General features: G+C 34.4%; 1 protein-coding gene across 2 annotated transcripts in view; it reads right to left on the bottom strand.

Annotated features, from left to right (window-relative positions):
- The window catches only part of GUCY1A2 (guanylate cyclase 1 soluble subunit alpha 2), a 365900-nt gene that overhangs the window by 15575 nt on the left and 331738 nt on the right, over positions 1-18587 (bottom strand). The window lies entirely within an intron of this gene.

Consider the following 18587-nt stretch of genomic DNA (forward strand, 5'->3'; position numbering starts at 1 on the left):
ATTATTAAAAAGCCAAGGGCCGGGCACGGTGGCTCACACCTGTAATCCCAGCACTTTGGGAGGCTCACAAGGTGGGCAAATCCCAGCACTTTGGGAGGCTCACAAGGTAGGCAGATCACGAAGTTAGGAGTTCAAGACCTGCCTGGCCAACATGGTGAAACCCCATCTCTATTAAAAATACGAAATTTAGCCGGGCATGTTGGCACGCCCCTGTAATCCCAGCTACTTAGGAGGCTGAGGCAGGAGAATCACTTGAACCAGGAAGTGGAGGTTGCAGTGAGCCGACATCATGCCACTGCTACAGCCTGGGTGACAGAGCGAGACTTAGTCTCAAAAAAAAAAAAAAAAAAAAAGTAAAAAAATAACAGATTCTGGTAAGGTTTTGGAGAAAAAGGAACATGTATACACAGTTGTTGGGAATGTAAATTAGTTCAGCCATGGTGGAAGACAGTGTGGAGATTCCTCAAAGACCTAAAGACAGAAATACCATTTGATCCAGCAATCCCATTGCTGGGAATATACCCAGAGGAATATAAATCATTCCATTATAAAGACACATGCATGTGTATGTTCATTGCAGCACTATTCACAATAGCAAAGACATGGAATCAACCTAAATGTCCAGCAGTGGTAGACTGGATAAAGAAAATATGGTAAATACACACTATGGAATACTATGCAGTCATAAAAAATGAGATCATGTCATTTCCAGCAACATGGATGGAGCTGGAGGCCAGTATCATTAGCAAACTAATGCAGGAATAGAAAACCAAATACTGTATGTTCTCATTTATAAGTGGCAGCTAAATGATGAGACCACATGGACACATAGAGGAGAACAACACACACTGGAGCCTTTTGGAGGGTGGAGAGTGAAGGATGGGAGGAGGGAGAGGTTCAGGAAAATAATCGGCAGTAATCTTAATACGTGGGTGATAAAATAATCTGTACAATGAACCCCCATGACACTCATTTACAAATGTATATATGTATGTACATACATTTGTATGTAACAAACCTGTGCTTGTACCCCTGAACTTAAAAGTTGAAAAATGCTCATCTCCACCAAATTTATAGAGGGCGAAAATGAGTTCAGAATAAGTTAGACTGATTTGCTCAAGGAAACAGCAAGACAGTAGTGACAATGGAACTGGAACCTAGACCTGTAAACACAGTCAAGTTTAGCCCAACAATAAATAACAAGACTACCTAAGATAGCTCTCCATCACAAAACCACTAAACTAAGAAACAATGACAATAAGAATGGAAGTCATCAGTACTTTTTACTTGCTTTTCATTTTCACAAATGTCAATTTTCTTTACTATTAATATATAATCAGTCACTTCAGAAATAAAATGTAAAAAGCCCTATACGGTAGTTTAATTTGGCAGTGAATTCCACAACAATTTTGCTAAGCTCAAATAGAACAGTCATCAATGTGTAATACATAGGTGTCAATCATTGATGTCAGTCAATCAGCAAACTTTCTTTTAGTGGTTGTGACATTATAAATAGTCCTCTGAATGGAGGCAAGTAAGTGGGGACTTGCAGAATAAGTTAATATAACTAAAAAGACAAGAAATGCTCATTGAAACAAATTAGCAATACAATGATACAACATCTGATACAATCTAAAGGAAGAAATTCTACAGGAGAAAGGGAAAGATGATGACTATGGATTTAAGTACAAGAGTTAAGAACCACATATAGCCATAGTTCAGTCTTTCCACAAAGTTTCCTTAAAGCCCATAATCAACAATTAGGACTCCACATGAGCTACATTCCCTTCTCCCTATCTTTTAAGTCCTCAAATGTATCTTTTACAGTTGTTTGTCTCACCAAGATCTTTGTTTTGCTATAATTGAGATTTTCAACCCAAAACAAAAATGGGGTTACATCTATGAAAGTACTTGTAAATGACTGAAAGAAGATGGTACCAGCTGCTTCAGATGTCAGAACTTTTAAATAATTCACTGCACATTGGCTGGGAGGAAACTTTTCACAAACAATTGATCTCTTGACATTTTAAATAGATCTCATGTACTTTGCTAGAAATTACAGAGACAACAGCTTTTATGAAATGGTATTTGCTTTTCCCAGTAAACATTTTGGTATCCATAAACTAAATACAGTTTTAAATTTCAATAGTAAAAATGACAGCATGTAACGATAAATTGATTCAAGCTCCTATGATATCCAGTATTTATTACAGCAGACTTTGTAGATAAGAACACTGAAGGGCAATATTCAGTTGACTTCCAATAGGACAATCTGAATGACTTGGGGGTTTGTGGAGGAGGTCAGGGGAATTATTTCACACAGCATGCCTGTTGATGATATGAGTCATGGTGCTGAGTAAGCAATCAAATGTATACAAGGATTAGGAATTATTTAGAACCTGATCATCCCAGAGCCTCGGATCCCCTCTCAAATGCTTTATTAAGTCCAAGTCCCTGGGTTGGCTCTAAAGCTCTGCCTAACAATCCATTTCTTTAACACCCCAGGGCTGATATGGAAGCTTAGATTCTATATAAATCTAAATTAATCCCCAGCTGTAATCCCCAGCTGGTTGTTACACACTCTGGGAGTTTTGGCAACATGTTTAATAAGCATTTGGAAATCACACAAATCCTAGTTTACCTGCCTGTCACCCTTTCTCTGCTAAACAGTTTTTTCTACAAATTGTTTTTCAAAATAAAAATCTACTGCTGCTTTGGATCAATGGATGGCTCCCAAGCATGTGCAGAAAGCTTGATTCCATGGAGGTCCATGGAGCTTCTCCATCACAGCTGCAGAAATGAAGCTGGTTTCTGACTCTCTCACCTCTTGTTTGCAGGCTCATTTCCCCCAATTTTCACCAAGCTCTGTGCTCTGTCCTACATCTTACCTTGGGAAAGAGTCTGACACTTACTCATACTGAAGTACAAATGATCTAAATGTAGTTCAAATTTTAACACAAAACTCAGAATTTTAAAAAAGGGTCAGTGAGTTCAGCAGTCAACTGGTCAACAGGTAATCATTAAGTGCTTTCTGTGAGCTAGGCCTGAACCAATGCTTTCCTATCTCTGATGATAATATGTATGGGATAGGAGAAGACTGAGAGGGAAACGAGAGAATTTTGAGTTTTGCTGAAAATGTCTTTTCATAGTGATTATTTTTATTTGCTAAGTTGCCCCATGAACAACCCCATGGACAGAATAAACCTTGCTGAAATGAATAGATCCAGTTCCAGCCTCTAATAGTGGCAGACTAGTATATATAGCTCTCTGACACCTGCACGTTTGAAATCGTTGTGTGAAACTGGGAAATCTTTTGTTTATTTCAATAACTGGAAGGATCTGTGTAATGCGCAGAGCTGCAAGAGAGTGACATTCTCAGAATGCTATCTACCAGAGGGTATTCACAAACTTGTCTACTCAGTACCCAGCTACTGCTCACCAAGGGATACTTGAAGGGCAAAGGAGGAGGCAGTAGAATCTGATGCATCTTGTAGAGGGGTAGAAAAGGTATGAGGACAGTGACCTTTTAAAAACTTTAGATGTCAAAAACATCTTTAATTCATTCGTCTCTCAACTTAATTGGTTTAATTAGGTATTAAATTCTTGTTTGGAATTCATTTTCTCCTCCGTATTTGGCTGTTAAAAAGTAAGATGTCATTCTGTTTTTTAATCCTGTGCATGTGAATTTTCTCCTAGTCTTTCTTATCAACATCATCATCATCTTTCTATCTCTGGTATTGTGAAAATTAATAATAATATGGCTAATTGCATCTTTTTTATTTGGTACAATGACAATTAGTGGATCCTTTTGAAGCTTTTTATGTAGCAAACTATGTCTTTCAGTTCTAGGAATTTTTAAAAAGTTACTTAATAATTTTGTATGCCTTGTTTTATATGTTTTCTTTTTATGCATTTTGGCTTAGACATTGGACCTGGTAAATTAATCTTCTAATTTGTTTTCCTTTTTCTCAAATTATTCCCTCATTTTAAAACATTCTATTTTCTGGAAGATTGCATCCAACATTATTTTCCGACACATAAAGAATTTTAAAATTTCAGATATTTCATTTTAATTTCCACTCTTGTGGTATGATTATTTTTTCTTGTGTTCTTACTATTTTAAATCTATGAGAATATTAATCATCTTTTTATAGTTTTCTTTAGTTCTCTATATTGTCTCTTTTTCCTCTAGATATTAATGGACTAGATTTTGTTGTTTGCTTTTTTGTTTTGGTCTCTTTTTTCATGTCAAGGCATTCAACAAATTACTAATGTCTGTAAATATCTTTCTATTTAAGTATAAGTCATTATGACATGGTTAGAAGGTTTGTGTGTAGCAAAATAATGTTGAATTGTAGGTTTAACCTGACCATTTCATTAGGGTTCCCAAATATCAATATATTTACTGTTTTTCCTTTGGTCCAGTTTGTCCAAGTAACGATATTCCAATCATTCCTATGGGATTTACACCTGGCTTCCAGCATTCTGGAAGTTGAATTTAGGAAATAACCTGGGAATCTCACTGTTATGAATGTAGACTTTTATTTAATCCTCCCATATTTACCTTCCTGAATTTAGAATTCCTCTGGTTCAATGTCTCAGGAGAACAAACCTCTTATATCTTTCTAGAGTTAGCTATGCCCCAAAATTTGTTCTCCCTTTATTTATTAGTAATAAAGTTCTACAAAAGTACATGGCTACCCAGCTTGAAACTACATTTCCCAATTTCCCTAGCTACTATGGTTCTGAGTAATTATTAGGTTCCTAAATTAAGACTGACCTGACAAAGTTTTGAATGGCAGAAGTGAAGTAGATTCTATTTCCCTTGGCAACTGACCATTAACAGTGACTATTGATATTGGAGTTCTGCAGAAGCAGGCTCCAGTTTTTAGCTTCCTAAGTGTCAAGAAAATGGCCCAGTACTGGTGACATGTTAGTCTAACATCTAACTTCATAATCATGGGAATGCATATTTAGGCATCCATTTTTCAGTTTCCTGATGTCCAAAGGCTGGTATGGCTGTGGCCATGGCTCCTGACCTAGACTATTATAGTTCCTGTGGTGAGCACAGGGGTAGGAGCTTGTGCACCTGGCCAGTTCTATATTTTATGGGTATCATTTCAAGATATCCAGCTTAGAACCTGATTTTTATCTCTTCTCATGATTCTGTAAGCACACTATTCCCTGTGTATCTTCCGACTTAAAATACCCTAGAGTGTTTTCTACCCTTGTACTCTTTCTGGAATCTTTTCTGGTCATATTTTGGATGTTTTAGATTATCCTCCTAATTAGGTTGTGTGTGTGTGCATGCATGTGTGTGTGTAAACAGGCTGATATTTAGATTTAGAGTGAATATACTTGCTTCTTACCCACTCACTCTTCTGTAAGACCTGAAACTTCAGATTTCTTTTAGACATTAAGCCAAATATCACTCAGGCATACACTTTCCACCTTCCTCTCTTCCATTTTTAAATCCTCTTCCAGTCTTTGTGTGTTTGTATGTGTATATGTCATTTTGCTCCAACAAAATGGAAGAGAGGAAGGTGGAAAGTGTATACCTGAGTGATATCTGGAAGTCATTTTGTTGTTGTTTCAAAAAAGATTAATTATTAACTTCAGAAAAGGATAATGATAAACTCAGGGCCTCAATTTGCTTAATTAGAAATTTCTGTTGTTACAAATTATTCACCTGAATATCTTTTTTTGCTAAGGAATGCATTTGGATTCTATTATAATAGCAATGGGCACTGCATTTTTGGGTGTAGGAGAAGGATGACGGTTCTGAAAAATGAAAATAAAAAACATCAAGACACATGTTTTCCTAAGTGTTGTAAAGTTCCTGAATTTTTCCTATTTACCTTCTTCTTTCTACTTGAGTGGAAGAAAAGAAGGAACTCTGCCCTTCTGCTTTGTGCTTCACTGCTCCAAGATCAGATGCAGTCTGAAGATAGGTCCAATGGAACTGTAGTTATTGAGTCGGCTAGACAGCCTGAAATCCCTTGAAATGCAATGATTCATTCTCTGGAAATATACCTTTCCAAATAAGGAAAGTAAGAATCTAGCTCATGATGAAATAAAACAGAAAAAGGATCTCACCAAATGTTTATGCATTTTAAGGTTGCAAATATTTTTACTTGCAGATGTTGAGGTAATTTTATAATTTGAGGCAATCTGTGGGATCTAAAATTCAGGCCAATAAGTTCTCCTAAAGGGATAGTCTTCCTGTATGTCCCCTGAAAATGATAAGGCAGAGAGTCTCAGAGGCACTTCAGCAACACCCCTGCACATTTTTTCTGCAACCCACCCAGGAGTAGGTACTGATGGCAAAGTGTGCTTAACTATAGGTTTCATACTCTGCATACCTGATACCTGCTAGAGAGTATACATCTTCTGGGATGTTCCTATTTGAGTGGCAAAACTAATGCCCTTTACATTCTTGAATTTTAGGATGCTAAATAACTAAAGAGCATTCTACCCCATTGACTTCTCTGGACCCTGTCAATTTTGACCTTTAACAGCCTAAAAAGTCCATTTCTAGTAAATGTCAAGGAATTTAAACTTTAAAACATTCATGCAAAAGTTTAATATGTCTACAGACAGAACTTTAAAAAGAGATGGTAAGTGAGAGATTAGAAAAGATAACTGTAAGCAGTTCTTGTAAGTTAAATAATTTCCTCACATTTTTCACTTCTCTGACCAAAAGTCTTTCTTAAAAACAAGTTCATCATTGTGCTGGTCTTTCTGTATAAAAGATAAAGAAGTGGAAAGAAGAAAATATGCACAATTATTTTAAAACATGAATATTAGTTGATTTCATTACTTAAAAATTAGTACCAAATTAGATTCCTAGACTTAAGAATTCTATGTTCTCTATTTTCTATATTATTCAACCAATCAGAAATAGAGTTAGCCTAAATGTATTCTAAGGAGATCATGCAAATTTTAATAACTTCAGCCCCCAAGAAGGCAAATCAACCTAGGAAAATATTTGGAGGCTAAAAAAAGGGCATACTTTTTTCCTTTTCTTTAAGAGTTCAACCGACTTCTTATATGAACAATGTTTTATAGAAAATATTCCTTGCAAATTCCACTAAAATTATGCTTCTCAGAAATACTCATTTTTGTAGAGAGAAACTATGAGAGAGGAGAAGAGGTATAGGTAGGCTTAGTAAATCTGATCTCTTATATTTTAGAGTTTTTCTTTCCCTCATACAGGTTAGATAGAGAAAAATTAGTTGATGGCATTAGTTAAGTCGCTTAAATTCTCTGGTTTCTTAATTTCCTTGTGGAAAAAGAAAGATTTTACTCTAATTTATTTCAAAGATTAGTTACAGCTCTAACATTTAGTGAGGCTTGAGAATTTATAAAGTATTCAGTTTATAGAGGATCATACAAAGCAGCATGATCAAACATGTTAGTTTTAGACTTGCAAATCTGAAAAATTTTCAAGTAAGATCTCCAGAGGAAACACTGTCATGTTGGCCAATATCACAAAAACTGATTACAAAGCAATTTTGATTTAGTAATAGGTGACTAATGCATGAGAATCTTTGCACTTTAGTAAGAGCCACAGAAAGGATTCTTAACATAGCATTTAGAGCAATCAGATTTTTCCTGATGCACAGTGTTTCACACAAAAGAGCAGTGGGAAGAACTGACTGCTAAAAGATTAAGGCCCAATTAAGACTGGTTTCAATTCTCTAGTTTAAAAATGAATACTCCAAACATACTGTATTTTATTAAATATTAAAATGTATTTAAATAATACAATTCATGATCTGTTTTTTGGAAGGTAGACTGCCTTGTTTTGAGGGGATTTGAAACAAACATATTTCCTTAATATAACATAGTACCATAATCAAACAAACAATATAATATAAAATTTTGCCATTTCCTTCAGAGGACAATGTACACACAATTGGAAAAAAGGAGAAATTTAAAATGATATAGAGGCTTGATTACATGCTAAACCTAAAAGTAAGAACTTTAAAGTTAAAAATATATTCATAAGGCATTAATTCTGAGAGTGAATAAATATGGCTTTCCAATTTCAAGGCACAGTATTAACCATGCAATATATAGAATGGCTTTGTGTTTTTGCCCATTCAGCCCTGTCAATTATTTCTTTAAAGTTTTTTCATACTTTCTATACCTCTATTCCCACGATCATGGCCTTAGTTCATGACTGTACCTTAGGCTTGGAACAACGCTGTTACCTCTTCTCTTATGGTCATTTCACCTCTAGGTGTTCCCTACTCCACTCCCTGTGGAACATCGCTTCTAAGTAAGCTTTTCTTTGATCATGTTGTTTCCAGGCTCAAAAACATTCAGTGGGTCTCTAATAGTATATAAGATCCTCTGTTATGTAAGTTGAAAATAAATTCACAGCTTTCACTGAATGTTAAATATATATATATATATATATATATATATATTTTTAAAGACAGGGTCTGGCTCTGTTGCTGAAGCTGCAGTACAGTGGTGTGATCACGGCTTATAGCAGCCTCCATCTCCTAGGCTTAAGCGATCCCCCTGCCTCAGCCTCTTGAGCAACTGGGACTTTAGGCACATGCACCATGTGTGGGTAATTTTTTTTTTAATATTGGTAGAGATAAGGTCTCACTGTGTTGCCCAGACTGGTCTCAAACTCCTGAACTCAAGGGATCCTCTCCCCCGGCCTCCCAAAATGCTAGGATTGCAAGCATGAGCCACTGTGCCTGGTCTGGATGTCAGAACTATAATAATTTTTTAAGTAAGGATTTTTTGGAATAATGTTAGATTTATAGAAGAATTGCAAAGATAATATAGTATAGAAGAATTGCAAGATATATAGTATAGTTCTGCAAGAAGTGAGTTCACTTATAGTCTTTACTCAATTTCATCTAATGTTAACATTCCACTTAACCTGGGTACATTTGTCAAAACTAAGAAATTAACAATGGTATATTACTATTAAGTAAATTGCAGACTTTATTCAGATTTCACTGATTTTCTATTAATGCTACTTTTTCTGTTCCAGGATTTAGTATAAAATATTTTTAGAATTATCTAGACCTAACCTAGTTTATAAGTAAATGAAAGATGAGATCATTTATGTGGCTTATCCAGGGCCATAAACTAATTAGTGGCAGAACAGGAATATGAAATTCACATTCTTTTATTTGGTCATTCATTTATTTAATCAGTCAGTAGTGATTCTTAATATTTTCTGAATCATGGTCCATTTTGAAATCTGATGAGAATATTAAAAAAAACTGTTTCCAGAAACAAGCACATGTGAGTATGCATAGAAAATGCTTCATAAACACACTAATCATAAGGCTTAAATGCAACAGCAGCCCCCAAAAACCTCAACAGTAATACTTTTATCTATGTTCTACCTTGGATTTTAAGTCAGATATTACTTGAATTGTTTCCACAGCCAAAACATGTTTAACACTTACTTTTCTAAAGAACTTGGCCTTTTTAGCTAAACTGTGGACATCTAAAAGAACCTTCAGAAAGGATTATTAAACCTGTGTTAATTACAAAATAAATATTGACCTTCAGGCCACTAGAAATGGTGCCATTTTTAGTGGAGAAAGGGAAAGGAAAATACAAGGAGTGACTTTTTCTTTTGCTTTAAATCATGCTTAATTAGTAACTAATTTTCACCTTATAGTATTTTAGATAATGTGGAAAATTTATTTAAGGTTGGCATTATTTGTAAACGTTATTTATGACATATATTTATGTATATGATTCCCACATTTAAGCAGAGTTGCCAATCACAGTATTTATACTTCAAGGAAATTCTTTTTGTGTGTGAAATTAACAGATATCTCCCATATAAATAGGAATTATCGACATGAATACCAGATTAATGCCTTTAAATTCTGAATCCTAGAACTAGGTAATTAACTTTTTAGCAATGCCGTCATGAAGAGAACCACCAAGCTTTCCCTTCATACTAGTTAGGAATGGGACCTAAAGAAAAACAGCAAAACTTTATTTCTAGATTTAATCTTAAGCCTAATCATATAAGCCAAACCTATGCCAAATAATAAACCAAATCATAAAGAAAAATATGTCTTTTTTCTTTTTCTTTTTTTGAGACGGAGTCTCGGTCTGTTGCCCAGGCTGGAGTGCAGTGGTGCAATCTCAGCTCACTGCAAGCTCCACCTCCCAGGTTCACGCCATTCTCCTGCCTCAGCCTCCCGAGGAGCTGGGACTCCAGACACCTGTCCCCTCGCCCAGCTAATTTTTTTGTATTTTTAGTAGAGACGGGGTTTCACCGTGTTAGCCAGGATGGTCTCCATCTCCTGACCTCGTGATCCGCCCGCCTTGGCCTCCCAAGGAAAAACATATCTTAAATTGCCAGACATACTCTTCATTTCTTATCTATGAAAACAACTAACCACTTTTGCACAGTACATAATTATATATTTTCTCATTGATTCTTACAAATTTTAGCAATTAGACCTTTAAGAGTAAGCTAATAGGTAAGTTTTTACTATTTTTACTGTAAAAATAACTGCAGCATTATATTCTGATTTTTAAAGACTTCACTACAATGGCCTTAAATATGCTGGTAAATATATGGAATGACTGAAGTGGAATATTCTAAAATACCCCTACCCCCAAAAAAGACAAGATTTATTTTTAAAAAATTGGGAAGGCATCAGATTCCTGATCCACAGAATTACATTTTCTGGGGAAAATGCTTTTTGATATAGCAGGGAGACAAAGAAAGATATAGTAAAAAGACATATTGAAATGAATAGAATATCTCATTCAATTTTGCTAGAAATGACTTTTATTGGCACATTTAAAAGGGTAATATTAATGTTGCTGTTTGTAATTGGAAAAATAGAAATATAATTCTTGAGGCACAGCTCCAGTTTATCCTTTTGGGAAAACTATTAAGTCATTTGTCTTTACTGATTACATTTCTTTCGTAAAATATGTTTACTGTTTTGGTGCTTCCATAGAGAAAATGATACGATGATTAATAAAGTTATTTAAAAGACTGAAGGGTAGTAACATGCCAGCCCGAATACTTTTTATTTTCCTTAAATATCAAATCACTAGTGCAGATAAGCATGTTGTTTTTTTTTTTTTTAAGAAAAGGCTACGGAAAAACTACTAGATAAGAATTTCTTGAAGTTTCTTTGGATCTTTCCCCACATTAAGCATCCATAGGAAGAAGAGTAAATATTTATAACATAGTATCTCACCCTTGTATAATAATTATATTGACAAAGGAACAGAAGCAGAGTTAGTGTTTTTGACTTGTATTACTGATTATTAAACTATATCGAACGTATAGTTTAATGAAATAAAAACTATACCCAAGGAATGTCATCATTCTTCAATTACTCCATTCATCTTTCTCTGAATTTACCAGAAAGATGCATTCCTCCAAATTGTTTATAAAGTAAATTCCTAAAAGCAAGCCTATATTCCCAGTAAATTATTATATGCATTAGAGACATGCTTACACAAAATGTTTTTTAGCCTCACAGAGGCAACAGACAATTTTCTTTTTCACTTGGAAGCTTCCACTTGCCACAAGTTTGTCCCATATACTCATGTTCATTTCAGAGCTAGAGACAGAGATACTAATATAGTTAGAAACACAGACACTCCAAATAAACACGTTAGAATATCCTTCGTTTTTATTATCCTGAGTATAAAAACAACTCCAGAACAGCAAAAGTTCAACCTGAGGGCATTATATCTGCAAAGAGAAAACGAATCTCCCTTGCTCTAATTCCACTTTGCTCCCCACTGCTCTCTTCACCATTTTCTTGCAGAAGAAATCCTCTCATCGAGGCTAGTAATATTCAGAAATTAATGGGTTTTTTAAAAAATAAAATTTGTGCTCATAAAAGTAGAGAGTAGAATTGTGGGTATTAAAGGCTAGGAAGGGTAAGAGGGGAGGAGACGATGTAGAGAGGTTAACAGATACAAAATTTCAGCTAGATAGGAGGAATAAATTCTGGTGTTCTGCAGCACTTGGGGTGAATAGGGTTAATGGTAATTCACTGTGTATTTTCAGAAAGCTAGAAGAGTGGAGTTTGAATGTTCCTCACACAAAGAAATGATAAATGTTTGAGGTGATAGATATGCTCATTATCCTGATTTGATCATTATGCATTGTAAACACTTATCAAAATGTTACTCTGTATCCTATAAACATGTACTATAATGTGCCAGCTAAAAAATTTAAAAATTATTGTTTTTTTCCATGTTATTTCAAGTAGTTTTCAACCCAGTGGGACAGCCTGGCCACGGATAAGATCTCAGGCTTTAGAGTAGGGCAGCTATGGGTTTGAATTATGACTCCTGCACTCATTTAGCTCAATGTTCTTAGTGACTTATTTAACCTGAGTTTCAGTTTTTCTCATCTGAAAAAGATAATGACAATTCAGAACTCACACTCCTCTTGCTGTAAGGATTAAATGATAATATAAATAAACTGTAAGTAATTCAATAAATGTTTGCTGTGACTATAATGAGATAGGAGCTAAAAGATGCATGAGAGCTCATCTAAGTCATCAAATAGCTTAACCAATATTAGATGCAGTTCTCTTAATTCCTAGGGTAGGAATTATGCACTATATTAAACTCTTGCACAAAAATGTGGTCTGTGCAATTTTAAACTTGGTGCTAGAGGTCTAAAGATAAATATTATAACTTCTTGAGTTTTGTAAGAGATGGTATGTGGGTATCCATGTCTGAGGGCAGGTTATGCAGTGAGAGGACTGCGGTCATCTTTATAAAAATTACTTATTTCTCAGGGTAGCTTCTTAGTGTCTTCTCCTCAAGCCAAGGGCTCTACTGCTTCTTAAATATAGAAATATAATTCAGTCCTACACTAGATTCCTGTCTTCAGGAAATCTATATCTTAAGTCCCAGTAGAAATCCTTTATAAGCCATAGGTCTCATTTGTGAAAGTCCTTTTTCCTCCCCAGATTTTGCTTACATAATTTGTATTTTTTTTTTTTAATCCTCAAAGACAGGTATGCAGAAGTAAGATTGGGGCTATATTTCTAGGCAGGTTTTAGCATTTAAATTTTCCCTTGTTGTAGGAAGAATAACCCGCACCTCCCAAGATGTCCACATCCCAATCCCTGAAAAATGTGAATATGTTAGGTCTCATGGTGTGATGTTTAATATTGAGTGTCAACTTGATTGAAGTGAAGGATGCAAAGTATTGTTCTTGGGTGTGTCTGTGAGAGTGTTGCCAAAGGAGATTAACATTTGAGTCAGTGGGCTGGGAAAGGTGGACCCACCCTCAAGCTGGGCGGACACAATCTAATCAATTCCAGCACAGCCAGAATAAAACCAGGCAGAAGAACATGGAAAGATTAGACTGGTTTAGTCTTCTGGCCTACATTTTTCTTTCATGCTGAATGCTTCCTGCCCTTGAACATTGGACTCCAAGTTCTTCAGCTTTGGGACTTGGACTGTTTCCTTGCTGCTCAGCTGCAGACACCCTATTGTAGGACTTCACCTTGTGATCCTGTGAGTCAATACGCCTTAATAAACTCCCCTTTATACATACATCTATCCTATTAGTTCTGTCCCTCTAGAGAACCCTGACTAATACACATGGCAATGATGAATTAAGGGTGCAGATGGAATTAAGATTGCGAATCAGATGACATTAAAATAGAGAAATTACCATGGATTATCCAGTGGGCCTGACATAATCACAAGAGTCCTTAAAAGTAGAAGAGGGAGGAAGAGTCAGTAAAAGATATGTGATGATGGAAATAGAATTAGAAAGATGAACTATCATTGGCTTTGATGATGGAAGAAGAAGGTTCTGAACAGAGGAATGAGAGTGGCCTCAAAGCTGGAAAAGGCAAGAAAGCATGTTATCACCTAGAACTTTCAGCAAAGAATGAAGGCCTCATGATGCCCACGCTGATTTTAGCTAAGTGAGACCTGTGTCAGACTTGTGCCCTACAGAACTATAAAATAATGTTTGTGTTGTTGAAGCCAACAGTAAGTAATTAATCTAATTAGTAAGCAATCACATATATATGATTACTTACTAATTAGATTAATTACATACTATATATACGATTACATACATATATATGATTACTTATTAAGTAATGATTACTTAGTAATCATATATATATAGATATACATATATGATTCCCACATTTAAGCAGAGGTACATAATTCAATTAATCACGTGATTAATTGAATTATGTACCTCTGCTTAAATTTGGGAATTTTCCATGTACACAGCCAATTTTTAATCACATGACTATGATTTAGATACTCATCAGTAAGGGACTTTTGTTAATAAAAACACATAGGAATAAACTGATTACTATCTCAGCTCTTAGTTACAGCTCAAAATGCACCTTTGACCAAATTACCAAACCCATTCTTTCTCTGGGATTTCCAGATGAGGTCTGTAATCCTACCAGCACACATCATTCATCATGGCTAAATTTATAAATTATGAGATTCAAGTGCAGGAATAAGATGGTTTCTTCCTCCATGGAAAGAACAGGACGAAGCAGTAAATGAATGTCTACTATGTTCCAAGTATAAGGAGCTTTAAAAATATCACATTAAATGCCAACAATAATCTTCATAAACATGTACCCATTTTAAAGATGAGATAACTTGGTCCAAAGAAATGAAGTCACTAAAGTTCATGTAGACAGTAAACGTTAGAGCCTGGATTCTATTTTAGGCACTTTGATTCTGAGCTCATGCACTTCACCACTGCCTAATCTGCTCGACTGTACATCCCCTCATACAGTGAGCTGTTCAGGTATCAGTGGTTAGTAAGAAATTTGGTTTTAACAGAAAGAAGCCTTTCACAGTCAATTAAAAATAGGCATTCTAAAACATCTGGAAGTAGATCAATTGTAAAATGAGAAAAGCAAAAATGCTTAAAGATTAAGAAAAATTTCATACCAAAATAATTCAAGTCTTTCTACATTTTTAGTTTGCACTGTAGCAAGAAAAAATAATTATGCTGAGAGAAATCATTTATTTCAAAATTTGCTAAAGCTGTCCTTTATATAAGCAATTATTTCTGTTTTACAGATCAGCAGCATGATGTTAAGACAGTTGTTTGTTTATAATATGCACTATTTTAAAATATATATTATATGCAGTATTTAAAGTAATATATTAGTATATAGAATATATATATTATATGTACTATTTAAAGTGCATATATTAATAGTGCATATATTATGTGCACTATTTAAAATCCATATCCCATAAAAAACTTATCCCATAATTGGGATGATGGGAACAAAAATGTATGTAAACACATTTATTGAAGAAAAATCAAAACATCTAATTTGGAAAACTTAATAAAAATTTCTTTTTTGTAATGTCAGGTAAATAATGTTCATAGGAACAAACTTTGTGATAATTAAAAAACAGAAAATATACTAAGTGTTGATCAACAGAGGAATATATGTATGAAATACTAAAATATGGTGGAGTCATACACTGGAATGTCATACAGCGATTAAAATGACGAGCTAGAGCTGTCTATGATTTAGACAGTCATCAGTAAGGGACTTTTGTTAATAAAAACACATAGGAATAAACTGATTACTATCTCAGCTCTTAGTTACAGCTCAAAATGAACCTTTGACCAAATTACCGAACCCATTCTTTCTTTGGAATTTCCAAAGAAAGATGTTCCAACATGGATAGATCTTAAAAGTATTAAATTGTGTTTAAAAGAAACCAAAGTTAGTGAAACAGTCATACAGTAAAATACCGTTTATGAAAATAAAACATCTAAAATAAAATTATATTATTAATGGATACATATGTAGAAAGTTAATATATAAAACATGGGAATGGGGCAGGGCGCGGTGGCTCAGGCCTGTAATTCTAGCACTTTGGGAGGCCAAGGCAGGCGGATCACGAGGTCAGCAGATGGAGACCATTCTGGCTAAAAAGATGAAACCCTGTCTCTACTAAAAATACAAAAAATTAGCCAGGCGTGGTGACACGTGCCTGTAGTTCCAGCTACTCGGGAGGCTAAGGCAGGAGAATCCCTTGAACCCAGGAGGCGGCGGTTGCAGTGAGTGGAGATTGTGCCACTGCACTCCATCCTGGGCGACAGAGTGAGACTCGTCTCAAAAAAAAAGAAAAAACAGAACAAAACACGGGACTTTGAAACACACCAAACTCATTAGGATGTCACAATGAAAGATTTAGAAAATTCCAAAGAAAATATTTTGTTCATTTTTATTAAGAAATATCTGAAGCAAAATATAAAGTGTTTAACTGTGGTGGGATCATGGCTATTATATTATCTTCAGTACTCCACAATAGTTATAAAAATATTTTTAAAATTCAATTATTTGAATATTTCAGACCAAATGCATTTGGAATGAACCATTCAAAAAATGATTTCAATTTATCATAATATCAAAACAGTCCACTTCCAAAGTTTATAATAATCATACAGTTTTCAAGATAAACAGGTAATGTTGGACATTCTACAGAATGTAATTCAGGGATAAAACAGAGATTTCAAACTCTCATGAGCTTAATACTGGGTTTTACTTCATAAATTATATTTGTTCTAAGAATCTACCCACCTGTCAGCTCAACATGTCTATCTATGGCTCTGTTTGATTTTGGGGGGCCTGGGGGTGAAGGTGCAGAACAATAACACAACAGTAAGCTTCAGTGTATGTAGTAGTTGAAATGATTTCATTCCTCAGACCTTGTTAATCACTAAGGATCATCATAAACTAACTGTGAAAAAGACTACAAAAACTCTGAGTCACCACCAAAATGCACAGACTTGTATGGCTGGCAGAGTTTTTTTTTTTTTTTTTTTTTTTTTTTTTTTTTTTTTTTTTTTTATCTATCACTATGTAAACAAGGCCAGCTACTGTTATGATGTCTAAGCTCCGGGCATGAACTCCTCACACAGGTTGGGCCCATTCTTTTACACATCTTTCTTTCTTTCTTTTTTAAATTTTTTTTAAGTGAAGTTGTCACAGAAGACATAAATTTACACTATGTTACACAAACATGGAAAATAAGTATCAATACCATGATGGGAATAAATGGAACCATGTAATAGGATATGAGTGAGGTAGCTGATCTTCAGTAACTTTTTTTCATCGTATAGAGCAGAAAGTATCAGAGTCACTGATCTCTACTAGAGAATTTGACAAAATTCAATTTGCTATGGTAATTATTGTCAGATCATCTGTAATATGCCCAGAATTGTGTTGGGAAAATTGGGAGAAGTTTAAAAGATGTAAATCTTCTTATAAACATCCTGAAAATAGCAGATAGTTCTTAGATAAGTAATGATTAGACAGAATCCTGAAACTTTGTCCAGAAGTTATCTGTGAGGCTCTCAAAATCTCTTGGGCTCCTTAAAATTAGTAAGAGGTGTGTCTTTATTCAAAAACAGTAAAATCAAGGTATTCACTACTTTAATGAGCTTAGCAAGAGCTTTAAAATGTATTTTTAATGTGAACTTTCTCTTGATTTTATATTTGTAATTTCAGTTTTCTTTCTCATCTATTTTGCAGAATCTGGAAGTATCTGTTTTTCATCTAAAAACTTTAAATTCTCTCTCTGAAATTTCTGATACCAAATTACCCTCTAATTTGGTATCAAAAGTTTGAAAATATCACTATTTTATTTATTATTATAGTCAACTTTTATTATCTTTATATTCAAGTTTTCTGCTTCAGTTTTTTGTAACCATGTCAATAGAAAAATCAATGGCCACTATTCCTACTTTACATTTTTTTCAGTATGATTCTAAGTTACTTAAAACATGAAATTAATTAAGTAGCTATACAATAATGCCCGGAATAAAGCCAAAGTGTGATAAAGTAAGATATTTTCATGCTTTTCTTTGCTGTTAATTTTGAAGATGTCCATCTTATCAGTGTATTTATTCATTAATTTGATAAATATAGAGTGCTTATTATGCGCTAGACATTTTTATAAGTTTGGGGATATAATGATGAGCCAAACTTATCATTATGACTGTGAGAGACACAGTCGCTGCCCATATATGGGGCTTAATATCTAATAGGGGAGATTTCTACCAGACACAAAATAAGAATGAATTCAGGAGGCAAAAATGTGTAGTGTTGTCAAAGATTACCTTTAAGATAAAAAGAATTTAATGTTTTACTCTGTACCTGGTATAGCAGAGCATTCAAAATCCCAAAGTCCAAAATGCTCCAAAATCTGAAACTTTTTGAGAACCAACATGTTACTCAAAGGAAATGCTCTTTAGAACATATTGGATTTCAGATTTTCAAATTTGGGATGCTCACCAGGTAATATAATGCACAAATATTCCAAAACTCAAAAAATTTCAAACCATAAAACACTTGTGGTCCCAAGCATTTTGAGTAAGGGATAATTTATATATATATATAAACTTAAAGAGTCTTTATTTATTTATTTATTCAAAAAAAAACAGTCAAACCACCTTTTCTTTTTTTTATTTTATTATTATTATACTTTAAGTTTTAGGGTACATGTGCACAATGTGCAGGTTTGTTACATATGTATACATGTGCCATGTTGGTGCCAACCACCTTTTCTATCGTATT

The sequence above is a fragment of the Symphalangus syndactylus genome, chromosome 3 (assembly GCF_028878055.3).
Source record: "Symphalangus syndactylus isolate Jambi chromosome 3, NHGRI_mSymSyn1-v2.1_pri, whole genome shotgun sequence".
Taxonomy (NCBI): Eukaryota; Metazoa; Chordata; class Mammalia; order Primates; family Hylobatidae; genus Symphalangus; species Symphalangus syndactylus.